Genomic DNA, 10531 nt, shown 5'->3' with positions numbered 1-10531 from the left:
GACTTTCTCCTTCCTTGCCATAAGATCTGCTAGGTGGCAACTGAATTGCTACAGCAGGTAGATTTGCTATAAGGTCAAAGGATGAGTTTGAGTCTTCATTGACCTTAATTCGACATGACTTTAACATTATAAATATTCTAAAAGATATCTGTGAAGATGTTAAGAATCAACTGTAGGATTGGTTATCTTAGTATCTTCTTGTAACATTTAGAAAAGATTGTCAAGCCCATTATAGTTCTGAGGGACATCACTTATATATAGATCTCCAACACGACTCCAAATCTTGTAGTAGGAGAAGAAAAATCTGAAGATCCTCAAGAACTGCTAAGGAAGCTCTGGTGGATTCAACTATCAGGATACAATGAACCAAATTCTGATTTCATGTTACTAGTGGGGAAAACTATTAGGATTTTCTCACCGTTGGACATTTTTTCTTAATACATTTGTGCATTTAATTATAATATTTTCATTTCTTTTCAACTTTCTCATGCTTTATTTGGTTGTTGCAGATAGTGAAGGACAGACCAATTTCTAAAGTTGAATACGAAGAATCTGGCCCCTCCATTGTCCACAGCAAGTGATTCTATGTTAAGTTTCATTTGCATGTTGTTGTGGAGTTCTAATGTGGTTTTGTTGTGAGTATTTTGAATTTGCTCGAGCAATACAATGGGCTACTGGGGAATTATTACTAATGAATATTATTTTTCAGTATTTTGTATTAGCAATGAATGTTGTGAGTATCATCAATGAATGTATTGTAGTGTAGATAATAATAACCTTTTCTTAGAGCTTGGTTAACCATTTGTTTGATTTCTTTCATTCATTATTTTTCAATAATATGGCTTCATATGTGTACCTCAATCTTGGTTAACTACTTGTACAACCACTATCATCATCAGCTGCATTGGCATTAAATGTATGTAGTTTTTCCTCTGTTGAATCTGATTCTAAGCATTCTTTGCCTTAAATTTGACTCTTATCATGAAACAGTTTATGCTGTAGAACAATGGAATCTAGCACCTCACGTACCACTTTGAATTGGAATCTTACAACTCCGCGGCTTGCTCAACATTGACTTCAAGCTCATTATCACAACCGGCTTCCAGCTCATGTTCATTGCCTCTGTTGAATTTTTTTAACAAAGTCCAAAAGAAGGGCATTTTTTCCCATTTACAGCCAAGCAACAACTGATTTAGGGCTTCAGACAAGGTGAGATCCATAGTATTGAATTGAATTTTATGCTCATTATAGTCCCTTAAGTGATAAATATTTTTGGGTTACAGTTTAGCCGACGAAAGTTTTCTATGTTTGTGTTTAATGTGCCCAGTCTTTGAGTTGTCTCTTGAGATAATTTTTTCTGGGCTGAATATGATGCATATTGGAGCAAGTAGGAATGTAGGATCTTTGAGTTGAGTGAAATTATATAAGAATGGACATGAAAAATTCATTACATACAAGATATAAGAATGCCAGATTATGTTATTGTTTCTTTGGAATTTACAAAGCTGCCATTTTGGGAGCTGAATTCTAGATTCACTATGCTATGAAATGCTCTTGCTGCCTACATTATGTCATGGAGGAATTTTTTTCTTTGACCTACTTGTTTACTTGTGTTTTCAAACAACATATTAGCGTTTGGTCGATGCTTGTTTACAATTACTATCTTGTCTCTGCTTTTGGATCTGTTGCTTCTTGGTGGAAGGATCTCTTTAAGTGATTAAATTGAGGAGTTTGTGTTTCCCTTTCTTGGTACCTACTTTTTTCTTTATAATTCAAATTGCCTAGTTATAAGAGTGTTGATTCCTATAATTCAGCTCCCAGCTCCCTATAAGAGTGTTTATTCCAATAATTCAAATTGCTTTTGGATCTGTTGCTACTTGTTTGTTTAAGTGATTAATATCTTGTCTCTTTCATGTTTTCTTAATATGCCTGTGTTTTTTGTCTATTTTTGGCCCTGTTATCTGTTTTGATTCTATCTTTGTTTTCTATTTTCTTTCCTTCTATTTTTTGTTTTGTTTTTACTCGGATTTGTTTCAGGTATTGTCTCTTTTCTGTTTATTTCAAAGGCTCTGTTATCTATTTTTTTCAGGGTTTGTTTTCTGATTTTTTTCATGGCATCATTAAATTTTACCAGCATCGACAATGCAAGATGTCAACCTGTAACATGTAGGGATTGCAGACGAAATACATTGGTGCGTGTTTCTAAATCAACCAAGAATCCTGGGAGACAGTTGTTGGAACTCTAAGATTGTTTTGGCGTGATCATGTCACACCCCGGGGAGTCCATGTCCGATGAAAATTTCGGCAGCATCTCCCCTGTACAGGTAACAATTTGAAACTTTTCTACATCCATAGTCATACATGGCCAACACGACCGGAACATATGTATATAACAACAATTAAATAAGCAAACAATCACACCATCCACGTAGTTAAATAGTGAACTAGAACAAATGATAAGTAAACATCTCAAATCATCTTACTCAACTACACTCATAAAGCACAAAACCGATATCCTATTCAATATTCAACTACATTCATACAACACAAAAACTCAACGATGCAAATAAAGTCAACTTTCCTCTTCTGCCGTCCAGGCAGGCATATAGAAGATCATATCGAATAAAAATCCATCGACAAGTAAAAATCCATACAAGATACAAAGTATCAAAACAAAACAAGTCTAAACATAGTCTAATAAAGAAAAACCAAAAGACCAATAAACGTCCTCATGGACTGCAGGGGACTAGCGACTGGAACTCTTCGGACAACATCAACTTGAAAATAGCAACAGAGGGGGGTGTGAGTCCAACACTCAGCGGGTAACAACTGATATGCATAATAAAGAAAATAACAACCAGCACTAATCATGCGTACAGTCTCCTGATACAAGAAGGATAAATGCAACTGAAACAAGCAGGAGAAAACTGTACTAACCAGGACCAAGGTATATGTATAACAGGGTCGTCAGACCGAGAGGTATCAAAATCATGTATGCATGTCAAACATATGCATCCATCCAAATGCAACATATAAGTGCGGCAAACACAATCAGAAAATGCATAAATGCAAATGATGACAATGACATGGTCACCCCTGACGCCAGTCAGCCATCTCACACACAATGGTGAGACCGAGTGGGAAGGGCTGTGACAACCGTGCAGTCTGCCATCACTGCTTCTGATGAGTGACCGAGTGGACAGGATGCTGTCGGAGTACACCTATCCTCCTACCCCAAATCATAAATGGGGGAGCCCAATGCTCTCATCTCCCGGTACACGATGACGGGGAGGAATCTTTGCTGGCTACCACGCTGCGCCACACTACCCATGAGCGGACCAACGGAGCCTAACAAAGTCCAACCGTCTGTCAGTTACCACGCTGCTACACTAAACCAGCGGAGCCTAATAATGCAGAACTGTCTGTCGGCTACCACGCTGATTCACCAGACCAGCGGAGCCAAACAGCAGAACTGTCACACACCTGTCTGATATACCACTAACCCATGAGTGATGGTGTGTGCAGATCCATGTAACTGGCGATGTGCTCGACAATAATGGAGCAGACTATCGTACAACATGCAATCATGCGAGATGATGCATGACACTAAACATAGCAATATCCTGAACAACATAGCAATATCCATATATATATATATATAAAATGTGTACCATAGGACAATGAACCAAATCAAAGGTACACAGATCAGATAAGGTATCAAAAACCCTAGGCCCTGAACATAATAAATAACATGGTTGTGTCACTACCCCTATAAGCATGTATAATCAGGTAGGTACTAACATGAAGTGCATAACATGTAAACAAACAAACATGTAACAGATCAGGTAGTGACCAACCGAAGAAAATAAGAAACACAATCATTGCTATTTGTTAAAAACATTACTATTCATATCAAATGACATAAAGTCAAAGTACCTGCCTCCAACAAAAAGATCATATCCTAAATAGATCGCTCATCGATACACCGTCTTGAATCAAAGTCTTGTAATAATATATATACAGATTTAGCTAATTACATATAAACGAATTAGCTAAATCAAATCCTCAACTAGCATTATCAACCTAAACTTAATTAAATTCGAGTACCATTTATCCTTATCCTTTCCTAGCTTCAAATCTATGTACGCTACAATAAGAGAAACAAATTCTCTACATCTTACCTCAATTCACAGTCGATAAGGTTGTTGGCTGGAGTGCTCGCCGAATCTAAGAACAACCCACAACAAACCCTACTGGAAAATTTTCCCCATTGTCCGATTAAGATGTGAACATCACCAATCAAAAATACATAATTACCTAACACAATGCCTTACCTGAAGTGCTGCCAGTTGTTTCCTCTGCCCGAGACTTCACTGAGAGTGTCTGAAGAAGGGACCGAGAAAGACCCGACAGTGGAATCTCGGCCAAATAGGTGGCCTGGTAGTGGAGAATTAGGGCAGATATGGAGAGGGCTCGGTACTCCCTCTTCTGGCCAAAACTTACAGACAGAAAGGGGCGACGATCTGAGATCTCCACGGCGAGAGGCGACGGTGGCAACTCACGAAGAGGGAGAGGCTCAAGCGTCGCCAGCGCTTGGGCAAATAAATGTAAAGCAGTGGCCGCCGGAGAGGAAACGGACCGTGGCCATCGGCTTCAAGCTAGGGCACGACGTCGGCACTAAAGCACGGTTGAAAGGGAGGTGTTGCGAGCGGTGTCGTCGGGTGGAGCAAATCGATCGGGTTGGGGAGACGGCGTCGGCTAGGGCACGCGAGGAAGAGGAAGAGGAGAAGGAAAGGGGAACGGCTCGGCTTTTTAATCGCGAGGCAGTGAAACCGTGCGGCGTCAGTTAGGGCACGGGAGGAGAAGAGAAGGTGCGGGGGTTTGGGGCACGACAATAGGAGAGGAGGAGAAAAACAAAAATAGATAAAAAAGAAAAAAAAATCAATCTTTTCCTCGCTTAAATTGGGTAGCCTAAACAGGCTTTCCCCGAGCCCCGTTTTTATCCCCGTAAACTCATCCCTACGAGCTTCGAAAAATTCTCAAAAAATTCCCTTATTATTATCCACCCTTTTTCAATATTTTACATTCTCCCCCACTAATAAAAATTTGGTCAACAAATTTCGTTATCTACCATCAGCAAATACTAACAACAGGTAAAGAGTACAAATGTTGAACGGTAAATTAAATCACATACCTCAAGTGAAAAGATGGGGGAATCGAGCTCGGATAGTATCCTCAAGCTCCCAGGTAGCCTCCTCGTCTGTATGATGCTGCCATCCGACTTTAACCAGTCGGATAGTCTTGTTCCGCAACTGATGCTCTTTCCGGTCCAGAATCCGTACCAAAACCTCCTCATAGTTGACGTCAGGCTGAACGGGAACTGAGATATCTGTCAGCACATGTGTTGGGTGAGGTATGTATCTCCTCAGCATAGATATATGGAATACATCGTGAACATCTGCCATGAATGATGGTAGTGCCAGCCGGTAAGCTACTGCTCCAATCCTCTCCAGGATCTTGAAAGGGCCAATGTATCGCGAAGCTAGCTTACCTCTGAGGCCAAATCTCTTCACCCCTTTCGTGGGTGATACTCGCAGAAAAACATGGTCGCCTATAGAAAACTCCAAGGGTCTGCGTCTCCGGTCAGCATAACTCTTCTGGCGGTCCTGCGCTTCTGACATCCTCCGTTTGATAGTACGGACCAACTCTGCCTCCTACTGTGCTCTATGAGGTCCCAACAGTTGGGCCTCCCCAACCTCATCCCAGAGGGTGGGTGTCCGACAAGGCCTACCATACAACGCTTCAAACGGTGCCATCTGGATAGCCGAATGAAAGCTGTTGTTGTAGGCGAACTCTACCAATGGCAAATGGTCCTCCCAACTGCCTCCAAAATCCAATACACATGACCTCAGCAAGTCCTCTAGAGTCTGAATGGTCCGCTCTGACTGTCCATCTGTCTGCGGTTGGAAAGCTGTACTGAAACGGAGCTGAGTGCCCAAGGCCTGCTGCAGACTCTGCCAGAATCGAGACGTAAAATGGGGGTCTCTGTCAGAAATAATACTCAAAGGGACACCATGCAATCTGATGATCTCCCGGCAATACAGATATGTCAATCGATCCCGGGAATCTGTCCTCCGGATTGCTAAGAAGTGCGCGGATTTGGTTAATCGATCAACGATTACCCAAATCACGTCATGGCCTCGTCGTGTCCTCGGCAAACCCACCACAAAGTCCATGGTAATATGTTCCCATTTCCACTCAGGAATAGGAATCCGCTGAAGTAAGCCGGCAGGTCTCTACTGCTCGGCCTTCACTTGCTGATAGACAAGACATCTCGCTACAAATTCCGCGATGTCTTTCTTCATACCGTTCCACCAGTAGGAACGCCTCAAATCTCGATACATGCGGGTTCCACCTGGATGGATCGTAAATCAAGAGCGATGAGCCTCCTGAAGTAGCTCCTGTAAGACCGGGTGAGACCGAGGTACGCACAATTTGCCTTAGAAGTATATAATACCCTCCTCATCTCGTATGAACTCGGTCTGCTGCCCGGAAGCTATCTGGCTGCCAATGAACTACAAATGTTGATCACCAGCCTGAGCCTCTCGGATCCTCGTTCTGATCGACGACTGAGCAACCATGGTAACAAGAATACCCTGCTCTGTCTGCCCCTGCTCCTCAAGGTCTAGCCCGGAGAAACCATGAATTAAGTCTGTGACTGAAGTCCGGTGCCAAGCCAAAGTCCCTCTAGACTTCCTGCTGAGTGCATCGGCAACCACATTAGCTTTCCCCGGGTGGTAGCTAATGGTACAATCGTAATCCTTCAGGAACTCCATCCATCTCCTCTGCCGGAGATTAAGCTCCTTCTGGGTAAAAATATATTTGAGACTCTTATGATCAGTGAGAATCTCAAATGTAATGTCGTACAGATGATGTCGTCAAATCTTCAAAGCAAAGATGATGGCGGCTAGCTCTAGATCTTGTACTGGGTAGTTCTTCTCATGCTCCTTCAACTATCGAGAAGCATAGGAGACTACCCTGCCGTGCTGCATCAGAACAGCACCCAAACCCTGAAGAGACGCGTCGGTGTAGAGTACAAATCCATCCTCTCCAGATGGTAAAACCAAAACTGGAGCCGACACTAATCTCCGCTTCAACTCCTGAAAGCTAGTCTCGCAATCCTCGGACCACGTGAACTTCACGCCTTTCCTGGTAAGGCGTGTCAGCGGCATAGCAATACTCGATAAACCCTCGATAAAACGTCGGTAATATCCGGCCAGTCCTAGAAAACTGCGGATCTCCTTCACTGACTTCGGCTGCTCCCAGCTGGTGACAACCTCGATCTTCTGAGGGTCTACTGAAATACCTCTGCTAGAGACCACGTGTCCCAGAAAACCGACTGAAGGTAGCCAAAAGGCACACTTGCTGAACTTCACATACAGCTGATGTCGTCGAAGAGTCTCCAAGACTATGCGAAGATGTTGTGCATGTTCCTCCTCGGAATGCGAGTAGATCAATATGTCATCGATGAAAACGACAACGAATTAATTAGATACTCCAGAAAGATGCAGTTCATCAAGTCTATAAACACCGCTGGTGCATTGGTAAGCCCAAATGGCATTACCAAAAACTCATAATGTCCGTATCTGGTGCGAAATGTTGTCTTCTGGATATCAGAATCTCGTACTCTCAGCTGATGATATCTGGACCGCAGATCAATCTTAGAATACACTGATGTACCTCTGAGCTGATCAAATAAATCTTTGATCCAGAGTAAAGGATACTTATTTCGGACAGTCACTGCATTCAGCTGTCTGTAGTCAATACACAACCTCAATATACCATCCTTTTTCTTGACAAACAATACCGGAGAACCCCATGGAGAAACACTAGGGCGAATAAATCCCCTGTCCAAAAGCTCCTGGAGTTAAACCTTCAGCTCATTCAACTCTTTTGGTGCCATACGATAAGGACCTTTCGACGCCGGCGTGGTCCCCGGATTCAGCTCAATAGCGAACTCCACTTGCTTTCTGGGAGGCAAGCCTGGTAGCTCCTCTGGAAATACATCTGGGTACTCTCGGACTACTGGCACATCGGAGAGCTGCGAACTACTGCTGTCATCAGTACTCGGAGATCTGCGAACTACTGCTGTCGTCAGTACTAATCAAAGATAGCAGAAAACCCTGACAACCATGCGACAGCAGCTTCTGAGCCTGAATTGCCGAAATAGTCGATATATCGTCGTCTCTGATGCTAGTGAAATTCCATGAGGGTTGGTTCGGAGGCCGGAATGTGACCACCCTCGTCTGGCAATCAACAGTAGCATGATATGCTGACAGCCAATCCATGCCCAGAATGATATCGAACTCAACCATCTCCAGTACTAGAAGATCTACCATAAGTATCATGTTGCCAAAGTCTAACGGGCAACCCCTGGCCTCCTGGGTGACATCCAATGTATCACCGGACGGTAGAGAGATGGTCAGTCACTGCAGTCTAATAGTGGGTAATCTACCAATCTCCCGCATAAAAATATGAGATATAAAAGAATGTGAGCTACCAGTATCTATCAGTATATCTGCAGATAAGGCATAAATAGAAATCGTACCACGGAAAATGGATCCGTCGGCTCGCTGCGTATCCTCTCTGGTGACCGCATGAATACACCCAGTCTCTGGTGGAGGAAGAGGTGGTAACGCTGCCTGCGACTGCTGCGTCTAGGCAGGAGCCTGCCACTGAGGCGGTGCTGGATTTTGTGCCAGAGAAGTCTGAGAGGGCGACGACTGATACTATACCGATGGCTGGGACTGCGTCTGATACTGAGCCTGTGGCTGGGCCTGTGACGGGTACTAGAATAGGGGCTGAGGCTGCAACTGATACTGCCCCTGAGTCAGATAATGAGGTCCCGAAATGGAGCTCTGGGGTACTATGGGAGTACTGGGGTACTCCTGTCCGAGCATGCCAAATGCAGCTGCTGCAGGGGGGGTGGACATCTGCTGACTCTACGAAGATTTGGCTCTCCGCCCTCCTCGATAAGTTCCGGACTGACTGAGCTGTCCTCCATGACCAGACCCTCTAGATGCCATATGCTGAGTCTTCTGCGGATAATCTTGGCTATGGTGCCCAGGTAGTTTGCAATAAAAGCAAACTGACTGTCCCAGAGAGCAGGCTGGGGTGATGTGATCTCTGGACCCACATCTGAAACAGCGAATGTGGCTGGCGGGTTGTTTCCGGTTCGGCTGAGGAGACCGAAAATGTCCTGAGGAAGACTGCCCTGACTTCTGAGACCTACGAAATACCCCAGATGTACCCTAACCAGGTCGACTGCGACCACGCTGCTGCTGTCCGACCGTCTGTGCCTGCTGGGTCTGTCCTAATGTCTGATCTGTCTGCTTCCTTTTTCTGTCCGGAAATGCTCTCTGCTGAACTGACTCAATCATGAGGGCTCTGTCCAACGTCTCCAAATAAGATGCGCTACCAAGACCGGCAAGCCTTACTTGTAAATGTCCATCCAGCCCCTGAATGAACTGCTGCATTCGTGAACTGTCCTCAGCAACTAGCTCTGGACAAAATCTGGCCAATCGGTTAAACTCTGCATTATACTCTGTCACCGACCGGTTGTTCTGTCGCAGACTCAGGAAATCCTGCCGGCGGGTCATCTGATATGCTCGTGGGAAGAAGCGGCTCTCAAAAGCCTCTCTGAACCTGACCCAAGTAATGTTCTGCTTGCCGATGATGGAACGCTGAGTAACCCACCAGGTGTCGGCCTCGTCCCGTAAATGGAAACAGCCAGCTCTGCTTTCTCCCACTCGGAGCAAGCCATATAGAAGAAGGTCCGCTCCATAGTGTCTATCCATGATAGGGCCACACTCGAATCAAGGTCTCCTCGGAAGAGTGTAAATCAACTCTTCATCGACTCTACCAACGCTGGAATCCTGGCTCGTGTCGCGACAATGTCAGTGAGGTGGGTAGGGACGGTTGCAGGAACTGGCAGAAACACTGGAGTTGGTGCTACAGGTGGTACCGCTGAATAAACCAGGGGAGGTACTCCCGGTGCTGCTGCATAAACTGGAGCATATGTCGCCGGTGGCACTGCAGGGTCAGCATAGGTGGCCGCGGCTGGATGTACGGTAGGTAGTGGTACCGGATGTGGAGCAATCGGTATCACTGGTGCAGGTGCTACTGGGTTTATAGTAGGTACTAGGGGCACAGGTGCCACTGGTGTCAAGTACACGATAGGTCCAGGTGGCGGTGGTACCGGGTACGCCGTAGGCTGGGTCGGAGCAAGTGCGGGATATACCGGTAGTACCCCTGGTGGTACCGTAAATACAGTAGGGATGGGTACCCCCGGTACAGCCGAAGTAGGTACCTCTAAAGGAGCCATCGGGGTCTGAGAGCCCGACGCGCCCGCAGTATCCTGAGTCTGTCCCTGACTGATAGGCTCAACCCCAGTAGGCATCTCTGGCAAGTCCAGAGATCCCAAGGTCCTCGTACGTGGCCGTCCAACACCACATCTCGCAGCTATTTGTGT

The sequence above is a fragment of the Zingiber officinale genome, chromosome 7B (assembly GCF_018446385.1).
Source record: "Zingiber officinale cultivar Zhangliang chromosome 7B, Zo_v1.1, whole genome shotgun sequence".
Taxonomy (NCBI): Eukaryota; Viridiplantae; Streptophyta; class Magnoliopsida; order Zingiberales; family Zingiberaceae; genus Zingiber; species Zingiber officinale.
This window is presented reverse-complemented; position numbering follows the sequence as displayed.